Source organism: Dioscorea cayenensis, chromosome 9 (genome assembly GCF_009730915.1).
Source record: "Dioscorea cayenensis subsp. rotundata cultivar TDr96_F1 chromosome 9, TDr96_F1_v2_PseudoChromosome.rev07_lg8_w22 25.fasta, whole genome shotgun sequence".
Taxonomy (NCBI): domain Eukaryota; kingdom Viridiplantae; phylum Streptophyta; class Magnoliopsida; order Dioscoreales; family Dioscoreaceae; genus Dioscorea; species Dioscorea cayenensis.
Genome location: NC_052479.1, coordinates 19,155,180 through 19,177,241, shown reverse-complemented (window position 1 = coordinate 19,177,241; position 22,062 = coordinate 19,155,180). Strand labels below are relative to the sequence as shown.

Below are 22,062 nucleotides of genomic sequence, written 5' to 3'. Positions count from 1 at the left end.
CTTTTTCTTGATAAGGAGGAAAAGAACATTAATCTAGCATATGTTATATGGTTTCAATAATATCAAACCCTTATGAGTGCAATCCTCAATAGTTGTTTGGAGACCATTCAACCGATTATCTCTTCAGCTGAATCTTCCAAAGAGACATGGGAATGGCTTACTCATAGCTATGCAAATTCTTTAGGGTCTTGAATTATTTCTCTCAAAGCTAAACTTGCTCAGACTTTAAAGGGTGCCAAATCAGTTGTTAAATTCCTTTCTGAAATGCAATCCATTGCTGATGAATGCCTCTCACTCACCATCCTATTAGTGAAGAAGTTCTCATTGTTCATATCATCACCAAGCTAGGTGATGAGTTCAATCCTATTGTTGCTTCTATCAAAGTTTGTGAATCACTGATTGCCTATTCAGAGTTATTTGACAAGTTAACTAATTTTGAGATAATTTCATGTTCTTACCATAGCATGTTCCAAATCACCTCAAGGAACTCAAACACATGTTCCAAGTTCTAATTTTAACTATCGCAAATCCTATAGTGGCTATAGTGGAAATATTCCTCGTTCTTGGCACCATCAAAGTGGTAATCGGTCATATCGAGCAGATTTATTGTCATTTTATGAAATTACATGTCATGACACACATGATTGCAAAAAGCTCACGAAATTCTTAAAGGAGAATAATATCTCTGTTAACCACTCTCAGCCTCCCAATGCACTTTCAAGTCCAGTAGCTAATGCTATCAAATTCCTTAGTTCTACGACTATACAACAATGCTTTTTGATAGTGCATCACACCATGCAACATCAAATTTATCAGCCTTACAATCCTATTCTGCCTATGGGGGGAATGGAGGGTCCAGATGTCTTGTGTGCTCCATGTTTATGCAATAATTTGATTTCCATAGCAAAATTGTGCAAATCTAACCAAGTCTCTATGGAATTTTTCTCATCTTATTTTTTGTGAAGGATCTTTGCACTAGGGTGTCTCTAATGCAAGGGAAGAACATTGATGATGTTTATTGCACAACCTTCCCTTGTCATCCTCAAATTAATGTCACCACCAAAGCATCCTTTTTTGAGTGTCATCACAAACTTGGTCATCTTTCTAATTAAGTTCTTAAAATTGGTCTTAAGAATAATGGTATGGTCTCTAATTTCTTTCCCATTTCTGATTTTCATTGTACCACTTGTTCTATCACCAAAAGTCATAAATTATCTTTCTCTGACAATTCTCTAGTTAGTAATAAGCCCTTAAAATTTATCTATACTGATGTTTAGGTCCCAACTATAAAATCTATTGATGGTTATGAGTATTACATAATTTTTATTACTCACTTCATTAAATATATTTGGTTATATCCTATGAAAAGAACTTTAATGCGTATACCCTGTTTCCCTAATTCAAACAGCTGGTGGAAAATAATTTTCAAACTAAAATCATTTCTATTTTCTCTGACAATGGGGGAGAGTATCAAAAGATGATTTTAATTTTTAATGCATGTGGAATTTCTCATTTCACTACACCTTCACACACTTGAGCATAATAGTGTTATCAAACACCATCATTGTCATGTTGTGGAAACAAGACTTTCTTTACTTCATTTTTCCTCGCTTCCTTTCCATTATTGGCCTTATGCTTTCCAAGCTACTGTATATTTAATCACTCATGTTCCATCATTTGTATTATCATTCCAAAATCCAAGATTTTTGGTAGATCTCCCAATTATCAATAACTTAAAGTGTTTGGATGCTTGTGTTATCCTTGGTTGCACCTATATACCACATCTAAACTACAATCTTTGTCCATTTCTTGTGTTTTCCTTGGTTATTCTATATCCCAATCTACATATAAATGTCTTGATCCTACCACTAATCGTTTGTATTTATCCTAGCATATCAAGTTTGTTAAAAGTGTCTTTCCTAACCAAGCTCGTAATAAATCTCATGAGTCCATTAACCTTGTTCGAGATGCCCATGCATGTAATACTCTGAACCTTTGAATAACTATTGGAAATTATGTTCAGGGTATTATTACAGTTGCAGTGGGACTATTTTGTAACCCAAGTTGAAAGCACAAGGACCTAAATGTGAGAGTTGATAGAAGATTTTGGGTGCATAAATAATTAGAAGGATTTGAATTGAAGGGCTTCTAGATACCAAGGACTGAGAGGTAAGTTGGTAGTGAATGATTTGAAAGATTGTGTCATAATTCGGGGACCATTGATAAATTGTAAGGGACCTTTTGTAAGACTTTTTTTCTGGAAGGGACTGAAATTGAATTAGCCAAAAAAAATAGAAAAGGGTGGAAATCTGGTCAATTGAACCGTGTTTGGGAGTCAGAACCATGCTTTACTTGTTTGGGGGTTTTGAAAGATTTTATAAAGTATAGTAAAGTATGGTGAGGTATGGTAAAACAATGTTGTAAAATATACCTTGTTCCCGACAAGGGTAGAGTAAAAGAAGGTTTTTAAACCATGTTGTGTTTGGTTTGAAAGTTAGGTAAGGGAAAGTTATATATTGAAATTACAAAAATACCCATTTGAATGTTAAAATACATACATGCCAAACATAATTTTTTTAATAGTATATTTTTATTTATTACAATTAAGTTATAACCATAAATGCTAAAACTTTTTTCATTCCAACTTCTTGATACAAACCAAAGTTCACATAAAAAAAACAAAGAATTCGAACAATTTACATAATTAATATGTCAAATTTGCATATCTATGTACATATGTGTGTATATATATATAAGATTGAGATTAGTGAATTCTAACAAGTCAAATTTACAGAATGAATTCTCAAAAAATCAATCAAGAAATAGACAAGGTAAACATTATTTTGACAATTATCCTACATATGTGTAATCCACATTTAACATCAATTTACCCACAAATAATAAAATAGTCCACATAATGCAATCCACACTTAACATCAATTTGTCAGCAAATAATAAAAAACAAAATAGTTCACATAATACAATCCACACTTAACATCAGTTTGTCCACAAATAACAAAGTTGTCCATATAAGGCAATCCACAGTTACATCAATTTCTCCACAAAGATAAAAATAGTCCACATAATGTAATGCACAGTTACATCAAAAATTTTGAAGCAAATTAAATTCATGTACTAATAGCATAATAGAAAATAAATAGAAGAATATCACAAACAAATAAGTTAACTAAGTTTGCTCATTTTACATTAAGCTATAAGTCAGTGTCTCTGCAATTGCAAGATTAGATTTTTTGTCAGAGAAGTAGGTGACTACCAAATGGTTTGAGACCTCATTTTTTCACTTTTTTCTATTCCCTTTCATACGTCATTACTAGCCTGGTTATAGGTTGAAGAAACACTGTATACTTTTTTGCTCAAAGTAGAATTATAAAGGTAGAGAAGTAATTTGGTTTAGCAATATACTTTTTTCCTTAAGGTAAAGAATCAAGAATTATCTCATCTTCTCTAATGGCATGAATATCTAAGGTCCTTGATCCCCTTAACATCCTCATTAAGAAACTGTTAATGGCATTTTTACGTGTTCTAAAAGGTGAAATATAGAAATTCTTTCAACATGTTATCTTCATCTTATTCCAATGTAGTATATGGATAATTGAATTTTTTGGACTTTGTTATTGCTAAGTCAAAGCCAAATAGTCTACTTGAATGGAGTAATTCATTTAAATTTCTTTGTCAGCTGCATTTTTTATAATCATGGATGTATAATGTATATTAAGAATTGGCATGATTCCAAAACCCTTTGTTTACTGATGAGTTGAAGCCTGCTAGTCTTCTAGTATGAGCTTTTAACATTGAAAGCCAGAATTAAGGCCTTGGTTACCACTATTACTTTGAAAACTCAATGATACTATCAATGCTGTGAAAGTAACTTGAACTCCTGCTTTTAATACTAGGTCATAAGTTTCTAATGCAAATAAATTGAGAAGGAATTTTGCTAGAGTTTCAATATTATGTAAGAGAGGATAGGCTGGTATCTATTCAGCAGTTGAAAGTTTTTGGAACTATGGTTATTTCCTATAATTAAAACTTTCAAAATTTCTGATCAATTTCCATGACCTTTTATTGGTGGTTGTATTTTCTGTTAGCTTGCTCTTTATTCTTATGTTTATCTTCACTTTCTAGGAAGGTATCTTGTTGTGCAAAAATTTGGGGGTTTTTTTGTGGAAATTCAATGACCATAATCTATAGTATAATTCAAATAGAATTATCTAGTTACAAGGGTACATTTGTAAAAATATCAATAAAAAGTGAGTCGAAACCTAAACATTTCAGTCATAATGTAGTAAAAAGAGTATATGTTCCATCTTATTCCTCCTGGAAAGTGGAAGGAACTCGAGGGTTCCTTCAACTAGGTATTATGTGGAAGCTGGACAACTCAAGACATTTCTCCATGATCTTGATTCTTGATGATAGCTTACAGAAATGAAACTTGACACTAAAATCTGAAAAATTATGTCAAAAATTATGTTAATAATTGTGTGAAGTTGCTCATAATCCATAGCCTCCATTGTTATTCAAAGGGATTGTTCTTATGGGCTCATCCTTGGCATACCAATCCAATTAAACAACACAACATACATTAGCCAAATATTGTCACCGGAAAATCCAAAAAAAATAGAAATTTTAACAAACACCTAATGAGCAATTCAGAAAATTCATGGAATTCACTTTCAATGCAAAGTGATCTTAGAGTAAATCGCAATCAAAGGGCAATTCTACTAGGGTTTTCCCTAATGAAACTATGAATTGCAATAAAATTTACAAATCATGTAAACGCAGACCAATAATTGATATTAATTATGATTTTTATATTACTAATGATTACAGCAAGGGGCATATGCATAAAACCTCAACTTCTTCAAGGTATTATGGATGCTATAATAAACACACATTTTCATTACATTATACAATAAAATGTCACAATCTATGAAATAAAACATCCATAAAGTAGAAACCTACCTTGAGCTTGGTCCAGCGAAAGTCCGACGAAGTTTGGAACAAGTTGAAGATTTGGAAAAATTGCAGTTTCTAGGGCACCAAAATGAGAAAATATTCTCAGCTCAAAGATGTGCATTAGTTATAAAATAGGACATATAGGTACTTATTTAAAAGTTAGAAGGGTATTTTAGTCTAGTAAAAAAATAAAACCCTCCCAACCTCCCATTTTGGAAATTAAGAAGCGGGAGTAAAATGGAGGTCCTCAAATCTCCATTTTACCCCTTTAAACCCTACCATGTATAAAACTCTGGATCCAAACAAGGTTTCATCCAAAACCATACCTTACAAAACCTTCTAAAACCCCCAAAAAAAAGCAAAGCATAAAAGATAGGTTTTCTTCTCATCAATGAAGGCTGCAACAGTACTGGGAGAGAGAAAAAAAAAGGAGAATTGGAGCTTGGTGCTTGATGGAGGGAAAAATTGGGTGGAGCATCCTTTGGTAAGAATTTTCATGGTTTACTTAGTTAATATACTTGGATTGTGTGTGTGTGTGTGTGTGTGTGTGTGTGTGTGTGTGTGTGGATTTGTGTTTCTTATTTTTCATGGAGAGGAGGAAGGGTTGGTGATGGAGAAGATGAAGTTGTTGTTGTTGATGGTGATGATGAAGAGAGAGAGAGAGAGAGAGAGAGAGACAGAGAGACAGAGAGAGACTAATGTTTGGAATGAAGGTGTCAATGATGGGAGAATGGAGGAGATGTTGAAGATGGGTTAATCATGATTAAGGAAATGTAATCATGATTAGGGGATGATGAGATGTGTTAAGTGTTTGGGTGTAATCTCATTCATTGAGATGGTTGAGCTTAGTCAAATTGAGTTGGTTGAGCTTAGTCAAATGGAGTTAGTTGAGCTCATCCAAATTGAGTTGGTTGGTTTCACTTAAATGGATATGGAGTTGGGTTGGTTAAATCATGTTGAAGTCAGTTGGTTCACATTGGGTTTGAGTGTAGGAAAAGAGTTTGTTTGGTGCAAGCAAGTGAGAAATGAGTTGAATTATTGTTGGTTCATTCCAATTGATCTAAGGAAATCAATTAGGTTTGGTTCAATTGAACCACCCCGGTTCAGGATTTGAAATTGGTTCAAGTTAAAGTATTTTCTTTTTTGGCGCAGTTGCATCATTAGTTTTGTTTTATTTATTTTATTCCATTCTCTTTATAGGTTAGGATTTAGGCTTTGAAAATAGTTCCAATTCTAGCAAGAAACCTGAGAGAGGATAGGTGAGTTGGTACTGGCAACTATTTTGAAATAAATTTTTAATTATTTTATTATATTATGTTTAATAATTTATCTTGTTAAGGGATACTTATGTTTATTTTTACAATTTGTTATGTAATGGCAATCATATACTTATATTTATTTATAGTTTGCTATGCCATAGCAATCGCACTAATACATATAGTTTTGTATAACTATACATAGTTTCAACTATGACAAATATCTGTATATATGATTTAATTATTGTTTAAGATATTTATTTTAAAGGTTATGTGTTCCTTGACTTTGAAAGTGTTGATTGGAAAATGAAATACTTTATTACTTGAATTTACTTTTGGTGAAAAGCTATATCAGCAAAGATTTCTATGTGGTGCATAGTTACTTGCTAATATTCTCGAGTTCCATAACTCTTTTGTGGTGATGGTTGTGAGCTAGGGCTCGACCTACTGCAGTAAGGGGTTTACCCATGATCGACCTATAGTAAGGGGTTTACCCACCGATCCATTTGGGGTGCTACAAAGAGTCCCTGATGGATAGGAGGGATGCCTCTATGTGTGAATTAAGACATTATGGGTCACCACATGAATGGACTCAGTGGCCAATGACAAGGTGGGCCTAAGTAGTATTTTCTTTTTTTATGAGTATATGTATATATAAATAATTCTAATGAAGCCTTGGCAAATTCAGACTTAACTATGACCACGATTAAGACTGAGATGATTTTAGCTAGCCCTGTGATAAGTGCTTATGTATAAGTATTACGAAGTATACTCTTCTTACATTATGCATCACTTTTATAAGATTTTATAGCTCATTCGTGTGCACTTGTGTTCTTTTGTGCATTTAGGGTTGTGGAGACAAATTTGGAAGAAAAGAAGCAAAAATAGATCATGGACACAATTGTTGAGGATAATCTTGGACCAAACAAGGATCAAGGCAAAAGTTATGCCCATAGACATGTGGGTGTGTGCCAACCTCCAAAATGTTTAAGTAAATACACAAGGTGGAGGGGCACAAAGGCAGTCACACTCATTTTTTCTAACTTGTGCAACAGTGTCAGGAGCTTCATTAATGTGTTTGAAAGCAAGATGCGCTGTGATCTACCGCATGGATGTGTGCCTAATCATGCGGTCTTCATGAAGAAATTGAAGTCAGGAGCATTGTGGCGAAAGACTGTAGTAGTTTACTATAGCAAAATCACTCTAGTAGTTACTGTTCACAGCGCGTAGGAAAAACACTGCCTGAAAATTCCACATACCCATGTGGATGCCCGATTTCAGCCCTATAAATACCGTTGAGAGTTTTGTTTGGGGATCTTCTTCTTATCTTTTGCCTATCTTTTTGGGAGAGCGTGGTTAGAGTTTGGAGAGGTTTTTGTTGGGATTTAGGAGCGGTTATATGGTATTCAACATCGATTTCCTTTGGAGGAGAGCTATTGGGGGAGCTTTCGTCGGTATTGATTCACCAAGATGTGCCCTAGGCTTGACGAAGGAATTTTTTGAGAAGACGAGGTAGCTCTTGAAGACCATCGATATGGATGACAAGGGGGTTATCTCTATGGATTGCTTGCACTTATTTTTGATTTTATCTTAGACTTTGTATTGTTCCATGGAGAGCTAAACCCCTAGCGGGTGCTTGGACATATAAACCCTAGGATGATTTTGTTTCATTGACTTCTATTATATTTCCTTTAATTGATGCTTTAATTGAGTTTCAATCTTGCATGATTATTATTGTGATTTTCCCTTAGAGTGACACTAGGGTTGAGAATCCATCTAGGTAATCCTTTGAAGGGGTGACAACTTCATTAGGGTTAGACTTAGCAAGGTTAAAGAGGGTTGAGAGGGTGAGTCGAAAGGTAGAGGAACGTCCCCTTTCCCTTCCGACGTGATTTATCCAACCACCACTCTCCAAGAGTTCTTTGCGATCATGATAGAGTGAAGTTCTAGGAGACGAACTCCACTGGGGCTTAGTTGCGCGAGCAACAGAGTGAAGTGTTGAGTAATCCTTAGTGCTGGGGCTTAATCTTGGTTAGGGGTCTTTTTCGCCTGGACCAAAGGGTTAGATCTAGGTTTGGGAATAGAGTTTATCACTTGTAATCCCTAGAGTTTTAAGCAGTCCCACACAGTGTGAGATGTTGAGAGTATCCCTTTCCGCAGGGACAAGTGTAGAAGGCTAGTCATGGTTGACCTTAGGTTTGGGACCGTGTGTCTTTGGATGTCCATGACTCATTAAACGTTAATTAGAAGGCATAATATTAGTCTTGCACTTGAAGCAATAGTCCTAGGGTGAGCATTGTCCGAGTACCCCATTTTATCGTTGATTATCTTTCTTTACTCATTTTGCTCTCTCTCTCTCTCTCTCTCTCTCTCTCTCTCTCTCCTACTTTTCTTTGCATTAATATCTCAAATCAAATCACAAATTGGTTTTCACTCTAGCTAAATAACAATACTTTTTGCTTCTGAATAACAATTTCCTGTGGATTTGACTACCTACTCACCAGGGTATTTTATTACTTCGACGACCAGTACACTTACGGTACACACAAGTAAGGATTGTGTCATGTTTTTGGTGCCGTTGCCGGGAAATAGGCATTTTTGAAGCATTTGCACTTTGCTATTTTAGCTATTCATCACTTGTTCTATTTCACACTCTCTTATTCTTCCATAGTTCTGATTTATTTTTCTTTCTTTGATTGCAGCTCCATGTTATGACCTGAAAATTGGAAGAAAAACTCATAGATAGGGAAAGAAACCTGTACAAGAACAGTTAAATCAAGTTGAGATAGAAGTTGAAGCATCTGACAGTATGGTTAAACAATATGAGCAGAAGAAGACACTCTCAGATTATGCAAGACCCGCAGTTCTTGGTACGTAGTCCAGTATTGTGAGGCCACCGATCACAACTTAAAGTTTTAAGCTCAAGCTAGTCTTTATCTAGATGTTACAACAGTCAGCACAATTTAATAGTTTGGCCGATGAGGATCCGAACAACCACATTGAGAATCTTTTGGAAGTGTGCGACATGCTCAAGATTAACAGAGTCACAAATGATGCCATCAAATTGAGGGTCTTCCCATTTTCTTTGAATGGAAGAGCAAAGCAATGGTTGCATTTATTGCCTAGAGCATCGATCACAACTTGGGAGGAGATGGTGGATGCTTTCCTAGCTCGATATTTCCCTCCTAGAAAATCTGTGAAGCTCAGGAATGAAATATCCTCTTTTGTGAAAAAGGAATTGGAATCTCTTTTTGAGACATGGGATAGGTTCAAGGATCTCCTACAGAAATGTCCTTAGCATGGGTTCCCCGAGTGGATAATTGTCCTGACTTTCTACAATGGTTTGAATCTAAGTATGAAGCAATTACTTGATGCTGTAGCAGGAGGTACCTTAGATAGTAAAACCCCAGAAGAAGCCCAACAGCTCATTAGAGAGATGGCTATAAACAGTTATCAATGAAATACACAAGACAAGAAGAAGGTAGCCGGACTTTATGAGATCGATGCAATCACATCATTGGCAGCCCAGGTTGAATTCTTGAGCAAGAAGTTAGGCACCCTAACTTCTCCTAGATTGGCATCAATGATGAATTACACCGGGTGTGGGGGAGGACATGCTTCATCTGATTTCCTGATCACTATTGGTGGTACAACTTTAGTGGAATTGGTGGATTTTGTAGGAAATGCAATGAGAGGTCAATGAAATCCGTATAGCAATACCTATGATCCGGGGTGGAGGAATCACCCAAACCTTCCTTGGAGCAATCAGGGGTAATAGAAGACTTCGGCACCACTGGGTTTCCAACAACAACAAGCCCCGAATATGCAGAACAGAGTTTTAGGGTTGGAAAACCGGATGCCTAATTTGGAGAAGTATTTAACCAATTTCATTCAATCTTCGGACACAAGATTTCAGTCGGTTGAAGCCACACTTCGCAATCATACCGCATCTTTGAATAACTTGGAGAACCAAGTGGGTCAAATTGCGAAGTCACTTTCAGAAAGATCACAAGGGTGTTTGTCTAGTAAAACAGAGACAAATACAAGAAAACATGTGAAGGCGATCACTTTGAGAAGTGGTCGTGAAGTTGAGAGTAAGCTCCCTACTGAAAAAATGATGGTCGAGTCACCCAAAGAAGTGGAGGTTAAGGAAATAGCTAGAGAGAAGGAAGTGGCACCCCCCACCTTACAAGCCAAGAATTCCTTATCCTTCAAGGCTGAAAAATGACCAAAATGATGAGCAATACATGAAGTTTTTGGATCTATTCAAGCAATTGCACATCAACATCCCATTTATGGAGGCGTTGTCTCAAATGCCTCGCTATGCAAAGTTCGTTAAAGACCTCTTGACCAACAAAAGGAAATTGGAAAAGAGTACATCTGTGATCTTAGATGCTTCATGCTTGGCGGTGTTATAAAATAATATGCCGAACAAGAAGAGAGACCCCGGTAGCTTCATCATTCCATGCAATATTAGCAATTTGGGTAAAGAGAAGGCATTGGCGGACTCAGGAGCTAGCATTAATGTCATACCTTATGCATTCTTTCAGAAGCTAGGCTTGGGAGAACCTAGACCCACTCGAATGATGCTTCAATTGGCCGACTGATCAGTTAGACATCTGAGGGGTATCACTGAGGATGTACTTGTGAAAGTTGATAAGTACATCTTTCTTGTGGACTTTGTGGTATTAGATGTGGACAAGGATGTTGAGGTTTGATTGATACTTGGGAGGCCGTTCTTGCGCACTTCCAAGGCTCTCAATGACATGGACAGTGGGGAATTGACACTAAGAGTTGGAGACAACAAGTTGACATATCACCTTGCTGAAGCCATGCGACATTCTCCTGATTTCGATGATACTTTATATTTTTTTGACACTACTGATGAGTTGATTAATGATTATGTGCAGGAAATGTTGTGTCTGGACCCATTGGAGGGGTGACTAGACCAAGAAGCGGAGAATGAGAAATTTCATCTATTGGTTTAGTGAACAAGGTGCAACCTACTCTGGGAGTAATGAAGAGGATGATCCAAAAGCTCAAAAGGATAAGGAGACTTCACAAGAAGTGCCCCAATGTTAGTGGGGATGAGTATTTGTGTATTAAGTATGTCAAACCCTTGCGTGATAACAAACTCGATCATTCCCCCTTTAACTTGCAAAAATTGTATTCATCATGCTTTTAAGTTGTAGGTTAGAGGGTAACTTTTATTCATGAACCCCTGTGAGGTAAGTGCGGTATGTCAAGCTTAGTGACGTTAAACAAGCGCTTCTTCGGAGATAACTCAAGTCTTTACTGTTTTTCTAGGTCTTAGTTATTGCATGAATAAGAGCTTTAGTATTGGTATTTTGATCTTAATATGCTATTGATGTGTTTTTCTTGTGGACTGTTGGTTTTTTATTGTGCTTCATTGTGATTAGCAAAGTTTTAGGTCGTTTGAGCGTGTTTTCATGGGTCTCTAGTTAGATTTTCTTCGTATATGCAGTCTTCGTATAATGTATTGGTGTGCAGACTTGTTTTGCAAAGTTTACAGATTTTTCTAAGCAATCCAGAGAAGACACACGGGCATGTGTTTCCATTCAAAGCTCTTCTTCTCCATCCCTAGAAGACACAGGGGCATGTGAGTGCCCTTGTGAGTGGCCACACACCTGTGTGGAATTTTTATAGTGGTGTGTAGATCTCTGCAGAAAAATTTTTCTATCTCGAGAGTACACAGGGGCATGTGGCTGCCCCTGTGAGCCGTCCTGTGAATTTTTACACACCAGTGTGGAATTTCCACAGGGGCGTGTGGAACACTTAGAAAAATTTTGGGAGAATAGAAAAGCCACAGGGGCATGTGGGTTCCCCTGTGGGTCGGGCACACGGGTGTGGGTAATTTCCACACGCTCGTGTGGATGTATTCAGAGGCCAAAATGACCATCCCGAGAGCACACAAGGGCATGTGGATACCCCTATGAAGCTCCCTTGCGGAGGTACACAGGCGTGGGTAATTTCCACACGACCGTGTGGATGCACAGAACACAAAAGGCCGCGATTTTTCTTTATAATCTACTTGTGCCTTTTCATTTTTAAAGGTTTCCACACCTAAAGAACGCTTTCACTCGCCTTCCCGACCTTCTACTCATATATTTAAGGGGGTTTTGCATTGTTTTCTGGCCGTATTCAAAGTTCTTGATTTCTATTTCGTGGGTAAGCTTCTTATCCCTTGACTCTTTGCCAATCTTATTTTCTTTTATGAATTTTGGTCGATTTTGCTTGAATTTCATGATTATATTGCTGGTGAATAGATTTAGAGTGAATGTGGAACCATTTAGTATAAGTTTTATGGATTTTTAGAGCTTCCGGCCACACTTTTGTCGCACCTCGAAGATCCACACCGGCATGTGGAATTTCCACACGACCATGTGGATTTCTGCAAAATTAGATTTTAAGTTTCAATTGATGATTTCTTTTCCAATTTTTCCAAGAATGGCTCCCAGATCGAAGAAAGTGGCTGGCAAGCGTCCTTGTGAGCCTTCACCAGAGCAGTTGGAGTTTGCTATTCCCGAACATCAGGTTCAGTTTGAGCGTTTGTCGAAGCTCAAGTTTGGACAATCCCGATATCCTGACTTGAGCGCATTACGAGAGATTTAGCTAGGCGATGAGATGGCAGAGGATGTAGATAAGCTCCTTTCTGTAGGTAGCTAGCTTCGGTTACTGTCCATCAGAGAGCCAGCTATCCGTATGTTGACACTAGAGGTGCTCGCATCATTTGAGTTTGATCGTTCTTACAGCAGTTTAGCGAGTATTGACACTATACAGTTCAAAGCATTTGGTCATTATCACAGAATGAGTAGACACAATTCTCCATGCGACTCGGTCTGTAGGATGAGGCCTATATTGATATAGAGGAGTATGAGCAGCTACCGACTAATTACCCGGGCAGTTTGACTCCTCAACGTGCCTATAGGATGCTGTGTGGCCAGGGATAGTATGAGCCTGGGGTTTCCAGGCCATGTGCCTCTTCCGACTGGCCTACAAATATATCCACGCCGTTCTCATCCGATCAGTGAATGGCCGTGGTGACAACACTGGAGTTCTGAGTCGACAGGAGTTGCTATACTTATATTCGATGGTATAAAGAGAGCCACTCCACCTGGGGCACATTATGGCTGAGTACCTGCGTGACTAGGGGCAGTATACTAGGATAGCAGTGCTCTACTCAGGCCCACACATCACTCGACTCATTATGGGGATGGGTCTATTGAACGCTATCAGAGAGGTTGAGAAGATCATTGTGCCATCTCCCCTCAGCTTGGAGACTATGCAAATGATGGGCATGGTGAGGAGGTATAGAGATGGTGTTTACATGATGATCATGCCACCACCAGAGACAGCCGAGGGTGAGGGACATGACGCCGATGGTTCACAGCCTGCTCCTCAGCCACAGCAGGAGTAGATGGATACATGAGGCACTCCTGCAGTACAGTAGCCACAACCAGTGAGTATTTTTTCTCCATCTCGAGCCCATGATCTCTTTGAGAGGCTTGCAAATGTTGTTGGGGTACTACAAGCAGATTTGGTTGAGGTTCACACGACATAGGCTGCGAACCACGCTGAGGTAATGGCTCGTCTCGACACATTACAGCAGCTACTTGAGCGAGACATGACCTTGCCTTTTGTTATCTCACCTTGAGCTCCACCGACATCTCCAGCATCACCAGCTTCACCACCACCACCAACACTAGTATCACCCGCAGCAGCACCAGCATCAGCACCAGCAGAGCATGACACCGACACTTGAGGCGTCTTTATTTTTCTGTATCTTTATTATTTTTAAAGACTCGATTTGTTTTGTTTTGTTTTGTTGAGCTTTACTGAACCCCCTTGTATATACATACAGATGGTCTTGTGAGTCTTGGAATTGAGGAATAGTCATTGGTATGGTCATGTGGTCTTCCATATGGCCGTATGTGCTCGACAACCTGTTGAAATTTAATTCTCAATGAATATAACTCCATCAAACGCAACACTAGGAGTTCAGAGGAGTATTTTTTCAACTGTCCATCCTCACACACATGTCTTACTTGTTTTAATCTTTATTGTTCTTGCATATATACATTGAGGGCAATCTACATCTTAAGTGTGGGGGGAGGGGGGAGGGGAGTTCACCTTACATGCGTTCTATACTTATACACTCATCGTTCATGCTCATGTAGCCAATGGCGGTTCACCTTAGTTGCAACGGTTGTATTCTTAAGTTTAGGAGAATTTTTAACATTGAATACCACTATGCTCTAGTTTACTTGAATTTTAGGGAATTTTTGCCCAATCTTCTCTTGTTGCACTACTCATTCATTAAACCTTATGAAAACTCAAGTTCAACATTTAAGGGACTGTTTTAGCATGTTTCTTAGTTTAAATTTCTTGAAACAAAATGAATGAAAAAGAATATATATATGTGTGTGTGTGTGTGTGTGTGTTTGCTTTGTTTGTGCATTTGGGATGGAAAGAGCTACCACCTTTGAAGTATGAAACTACTTTCATAAGTCGGATACTAGTTATGCCCTAATTAGAGAAAGATCTATCTCATAGGATGAGTGAAAGCTACTACCCAGGTAGAAAGAGCTATCACCTCGAAAGTGTGAAAGCCACCTTGGTGGCCGCCTAGGATAGGGCTATCTTAGAGGATGTATGAAGCTACTACCTTCTCTTGTTGTATATAAATAAGTCCCTCTTAATAAGAGCTTTGGGGAGTACACGTTGGGTTGACTTGAGTGAGTTTACACACACGTACACAAATTTGGGTTTATTGTCCTTTTTTATTCAAGTTTTTGGCTAGAGGAATGATTTCTCTTGTTCGGTGTTTGAAATTTTTCTTACTTGTAGAATGCCTCTTTTGCACACTTTTGGTAAACCTAAGGCCTAGCACTTTCAATTTTGCCTCTTATATGCTTTAATGTTTCATTTTTGCTTGAGGACAAGCAAAAGCTTAAGTGTGGGGGAGTTTGATAAGTGCTTGTGTATAACTATTACGAAGTATACTTTTCTTACATTGTGCATCACTTTTATCAAATTTTATGGCTCATTCGTATGTACTTGTGTTATTTTGTGTATTTAGGGTTGTGGAGACAAGTTTGGAAGAAAATAAGCAAAAATAGATCATGGACATAATTGTTGAGGAAACTCTTGGACTAAACAAGGATCAAAGCACAAGTTGTGCCCACAGACATGTGGGTATGTACCAACCTCCAAAATGTTCAAGTGAATACACAAGGTGGAGGGGCACAAAGGCAGTCACACTCATTTGTTCCAACTTGTGCAACAGTCTTAAGAGCTTCGTTAATGTGTTTGAAAGCAAGATGTGATGTGATCTACCACATGGATGTGTGCCTAATCATGCGGCCTTGATGAAGAAATTGAAGTCGAAAGCATTGTGACGAAAGCACTATAGAAGTTTACTCTAGTAAATCACTATAGCAGTTACTGTTTATAGCGTGCAGGAAAAACACAGCCTGGAAATCCACGTGCCCATGTGGATGCCCGATTTCAGCCCTATAAATACCGTTTTGAGAGTTTTGTTTGGGGATGTTCTTCCTATCTTTTGCCTATCTTTTGGCCAGAGCCCGGATAGGGTTTGGAGAGGTTTTGCTGGAATTTAGGAGTGGTTCTACCGTATTCAACATCGATTTTCTTTGGAGGAGAGCTATTGGGGGAGCTTTCATCAGTATTGATTCGCTGAGATGTGCCCTAAGCTTGACGAAGGAATTATTGGAGAAGACAAATTAGCTCTTGAAGACTATCGACACGGACTACAAGGGGGTTATCTCTATAGATTGCTTGCATTTATTTTTGATTTTATCTTGGACTTTGTATTGCTCCATGGAGAGCTAAACCCCTAGCAGATTGCTTGCACTTATGTTTCCTTTAATTGATGCTTTAATTGAGTTTTAATCTTGCATGATTTTTTGTTGTGATTTTCCCTTAGAGTGACACTAGGGTTGAGAATCCATCTAGGTAATCCTTTGAAGGTGTGACAACTTCATTGGGGTTAGACTTAGCAAGGTTGAAGAGGGTTGAGAGGGTCAGTCGAGAGGTAGCAGAACGTCCCTTTTCACTTCCGACGTGATTTATCCAACCTCTACTCTCCAAGAGTTCTTTATGATCATGATAGAGTGAAGTCCTAAGAGATTAACTCCACTGGGGCTTAGTTGTGTGAGCAACAGAGTAAAGTGTTGAGTAATCCTTAGTGTTGGGGCTTAATTGTGGTTAGGGGTCTTTCACCTGGACTAAAGGGTTAGATCTAGCTTAGGAAATAGGGTTTATCACTTGTAATCCCTAGAGTTTTAAGCAGTCCCACACAGTGTGAGGTGTTGAGAGTATCCCTTTCCGCTGAGGCATAGTGTAGAGGGCTAGTAACGGTTGACTTTAGATTTGGGACCATGTGTCTTTGGATGTCCACGATTCATTAAACTTTAATTAGGAGGCATAATATTAGTCTTGCACTTGAAGCAATAATCCTAGGGTGAGCATTATCCGGGTATCCCATTTTATCGTTGATTACCTCTCTCTCTCTCTCTCTCTCTCTCTCTATTTTATGTGTTATAGTTGCAGAAATATGACCTCACTAGATCGCATGTACGAATATACAGTCATATAGGACTAAACCTATAGTGGTAGAGAATCCCTATTTATTTGTTTTTTTATGGTGATCCTTTAGCGGTTGTACTCACAATTGAAATCTTTTGTATTATTTGTATTATTTCTTTAGACTTGTATCCTTGTGTATTGGTTACCATTCATTTTTAGTACATCAGTTGTTGTTACTTAGTGGTGTTTGTTTGCAGTTAAAATGAGTTTTAACTGATGGGTGCCACATTTGCCTCGATAGAAGGGGCGGGTGTGACAATGTAGGTTCTACACATGTAGATGAGCCATTTAACTTTCCTTTATTCATCAACACTTCTTCACCACTAATTGTCCATCACTACTCCCTTCATCACATCAGCCACTGACAAGGTCCCCTTGCGTATATCCCCTCCTAATCAATGCAATGGTGAGTCGTGGAAATCCTTAATTACATAATCCCAAATCTAAGGTCAACTATGCCTAACTCTATACATGTCCCGAAGGAGAAATCGAACAATCTCAACACCTCGCACTCGTATAGAGTTGCAATGAGCTCTAGGGATTCCAAGTGATAAATCTCTTCCCTAATTATAGACCCAACCCTTTGGTCCGGTGAAAGGTCCCCTAACCACAATTGAGCCCTAGATACTAAGATCACCTCAACGCTTCGCCTCGCTGCACTCGCAACTAAGCCCCCAAATGGAAGTTCATCCCTTTAGACCATTCACTCTATTATGACCGCAAAGAACTCAAGGAACGGAGGTAGAATCTATCACGCCGAGGGGAAAGGGACGCCTCCCGCACCTCTCCCGACTCACCCTCTCAACCCTCTCCAACCTAGTTTTGTCTAACGCCCGTGGTGTGTCACTCACTCACAAGGTTACCAACAAGAACTCTCAACCCTAGTGTTACTCTAGGGGAAATGTTCATACAATCAAGCATTCAAGGTTGGAACTCACAATAAACATCAATTTATTGAAAACATAATAAAGAGATTCAAAGAAACGAATACATCCTAGGGTTCACAAATACCCGAGTACCCACTAGGGGTTTAGCTCTCCATGGAACTAAATACAATCAAAGAATTAGAATGTAAAAGCAATGAATCCATAAAGAAACCCCCTCGATAGTCGTGTCAATAATCTTGTGAAAAGTCCTCTACTCGTCGTTCAAGGATTCCCTCGTCCGGTATAGGATACGCCTCGATGGAAGCTCCCCTACCAACCTTCTTCCTAAGGAATGACAATGTCAGAGCCATAGAACCTCTCCAAAACCTTGGCCAATACCCCTCAAAACCCTAGCCGAAGCCCTCTCTCAAGTTGGGAAAAAGATGGAGAAAAGAATACTAAAATCGGGGCTGATTCGGCTTTAAATAGGGCTGGAATCGGGCGACTACACGGGCGTGGATGCTTCACGCGCCCGTGGAGAATTTCCACACGGGCGTGGATAATTTCCACAAGCCTGTGTGATAATTTCCTCTTAATTACATAATTGTGCACGTTGGTGAAGCTCTTGTTCTATGTGCATAGGTCAGAATGCTTGAGTGTGACTGCCTTTGTGCCCCTCCAAATGGCTGTGCCAACTCGAATACGAGGAGGTTGGCACACACTCTAGCATCTCACATCGACCTATGTCTTCGTGTTTGAACCTTAGCAAGATTTCCTCCAAAATCGGTGCATTGTAATCCACATTGGCTTCTTTCCTTCATACTTGGCCTCACAACCCTACCTGCACAAAAGTAATATAAAAAACACACATATTAGTGTAAAAACCTGAGAAAAGTAATGCTCAATATAAGGAATGAACGCTTCGCATTCATATCGCACAAGCACTTATCAGCCACTCACTACTCCTCCAATACCTCTCCAAATTTCATCCTCAGCCCTTCCATGTATTAGTGTATCAACTCAACTTATACAACTAACATCTCTTGTTCGCCCCACACTCTTCTCCAAAGCTTACTCCTTCATCACCATCCAACCGGTAATCCACTCCACCGTGTCCAGTAATAAGTGCTTGTGTATTAGTAATACGAAGTATTCTTTTCTAAAAATGAGCATTACTTTTTTCAGATTTTATCGCTCATACATGTGTATTTGTGTTACTTTTGTGCATGTAGGGTTATGGAGACAAGTATGGAAGAAAGAAACCAAAGTAGATTGTGAATGCATGTTGTTGATGAAATCTTAGAGTGAACAAATGTGAAGACACAAGTTGTGCTCAAAGACACGTGAGTGTGTGCCAACCTCCGTTGTGCTCGAGTGAACATACAAAGTGGAGGGGCACAAAGACAGTCACACTTATGTGTTCTAACTTGTGCAAAAAGAGTCAGTACCTGTTCCAAGCAACGCATCAACATTTCTGTGATTTTCGTGCCTGTTCATCTAGCAAGATTGTCGTCAAATGTGATTTTGTTGAAGAAGCAACGCGGTCTACTATATAACTGTGTGCCCATTCATGTAGCCTCAATGAAAAGTGTGGATTCAGGAGTATTTTGGCAGAGTAATGTAGCATGTACTGTGAAAAGTTATTGTAGCATTCACTGTTCACAGGCCGCAGAAAATCAATTCCTGGAGATTCACACAGGCGTGTGGAATTTTCACACACCCGTGTGGATGCCCATTTCCAGCCAGTTTTGAGGATCTTTTTCCCATCTTTTGCCCATCTCTTTACTATCTTTGGAGGCGCTCGCAGCTAGGGTTTGGAGAGGCGTTGGCTAGGTTTTTGGAGTGGTTCTATGGCCTTCAACACTGTGTTCCTTCGGAAGATAGTTATTAGGGGAGCTTTTGTCGGTATCGATTCGGTGAGGTGTGTCCTAGGCTTGACAAGAGAACCTTTGGAGAAGACACGGCTACTCCACAAGACCATCGACATGGACACCAAGGGGGTTTTATTCATGAATTGCATATCTTTACTTTCGATTCCATTATTCATTATATCTTGCTCCATGGAGAGCATAATCCCTAGTGTGTACTTGGACTTGTAAACCTTAGGATGATATTGTTTCTTTGACCTTTCTATTGTATTTCTTTAATTGATGTCTTTAATTGAGTTCTAATCTTGAATGTTTGTTGAGTTGATTTTCCCTTAGAGTGACACTAGAGTTAAGAATCCATATTGGTAACCTTTGTAGATGAGTGACACACCATAAAGGTTAGACAATGCTAGACTGGAGAGGGTTGAGAGGGTGAGTCGAGAGATAGCGGAACGTCCCCTTTCCCTCCGGTGTGATTTATCCTACCTCCATGTTCCAAGAGTTCTTTGCGGTCATAATAGAGTGAAGTACTAAGAGACAAACTCCGTTGGGGGTTAGTTGCGCAAGCAATAGAGTGAAGCGTTGAAGTAATCCTTAGTATCTGGGGCTTAATTGTGACTAGGGGTCTTTTGCTTGAATCAAAGGGTTAATTCTATATTAGGAAATATGGTTTATCAGTTGGAGTCCCTAGAGCTTTAAGCAACCTTACATAGTGTGAGGTGTCGAGACTGAGCGATTTCTCCACAGGGGCATAGTGTAGGGTTAGTCACGGTTGACCTTAGGTTTTGGACCGAGTGTTTTAGGATTTTCACAACCTATTAAGCATCAGTTAAGAAACATAATGGTTGGTCTTACACTTGAAACATTAATCCTAGGGTAAGCAATGTCCGGGTGCCCCAATTTTTGTCGATTATCTCTCCTAACTTTTATTTGCGCCTCCTTCTTCTTTCCTTATTTCTAATTTCATTAATTTTGTTCACACCACTATCGATTCATTTTCATTCTAGTTAAATAGAAATTTTTGTGTTTCTGATCACTATTCCCTGTGGATACGACTACACACTCACCAGGGTATTATTACTTTGACAAACCTGTGCACTTGCGGTACACACGCAAAAGGGCGTTGTCATTTAGCTCGTGCAAAAAAACTAAACTCCTAAATATTACAATATGCAGTATATTAACCTCACCACTAGACACCCTTTCCCTACTACCCTTAAACCTACCACTGCCATCCAAGCTATTAAAGGCCCATTTAGAGAAAAAGCTATGGCTGTTGAATTCAATGCTTTATTACTGAATGGTACTTAGGAGTTAGTTCCAAAATCTTCTCATGTGCCAATTGGTTACAAATGAGTTTTCCGCACCAAACATGAACCTGATGGTTCTATTGACAAGTACAAAGCTCGTCTTGTGACAAAAAGTTTCTTACAAGAAATAGGGTGTGATTATTTTGAGACTTTCAGTCATATTACTAAACCTATCACAATAAGGATTGTTTTGTGCTTTGCATTATCACAAAATTAGCCCTTAAGTCAATTGGATGTAAATAGTTCATTTTTGCATTGTACGTTGTATGAAGATGTCTACATGATGCAACCCCCAGCTATTTTCATCCACAATATCCAAATCACATTTGTAAACTTTGAAAGGTGTTATATGGTTTCAAACAAGTTCCTTTTGCCTAGTACACTGAATTTCAAATTTTTTTGCTTGCTTCTGGGTTTTGCAAATCACTTGCTAGTGCTTCTTTGTTTATTTATGCTCAAAATGGCAACCTTTCTTATTTTCTTTCATGTTGATGATATTTTTCTTAAGGTTAACAAATTAAATTTCTTAGATGCATTTGTCTACAAGCTGGCCAATCAATTTTCCATCAAGGATTTGAGTTCTTTGCATCATTTTTAGGCGTTGAGGTCATTTCTACTCCATCAGGTTATTTCTCTACGTCAGATTTAATTTTTGTAACAACTTAGATTTATATCATTCCTTGTCTTGATTTGTTGTAACCATACTCTAGTTTATGGCCTACAATCCTGCACCTTTCCTTGTAGCTATTTGCAATCAATATAATATATGTTCAATATTCTTACATCTCTCACGGTTAGTTTCCACTTCTAGTGGACTTTTTTTCTTTTTTTTTCTTTAGTTATGTACCATCTAGTATTTTATTCTATTTCAATGAAATAGGGTAGTTTATCCACATTTTTAAAAAAAACGGATAAAAAAAATTGAAGAAGTTATTTGAAGGGGGTAGCAAGTCATTTCCATCTATATGAATATTCAGGGTAAATTTTTCATGTGGTTACTGTGTTATGGCTGATTTCCATTTTGGTCATTGTGTTTCAATTTGTTTCTTTTTGGTCATTAGATATTAATTTATTTTCACTGGTTAGTCACTTGGGATTTTCTGGCCAAATTTAGATGACGTGGCGGCCGAAAATGCCATTTCACTCTTTTTTTTTAATA

The 22,062-nt window shown here is 38.4% G+C and overlaps 1 non-coding gene across 1 annotated transcript; it reads right to left on the bottom strand.

Annotated features, from left to right (window-relative positions):
- Positions 1–9,429: 9,429 nt before the first annotated feature.
- LOC120269629 lies at positions 9,430–9,536 on the bottom strand. The gene has a single exon (XR_005539274.1). It is a non-coding gene; the product is annotated as a small nucleolar RNA R71 (small nucleolar RNA).
- Between the last annotated feature and the right edge of the window lie 12,526 nt (positions 9,537–22,062).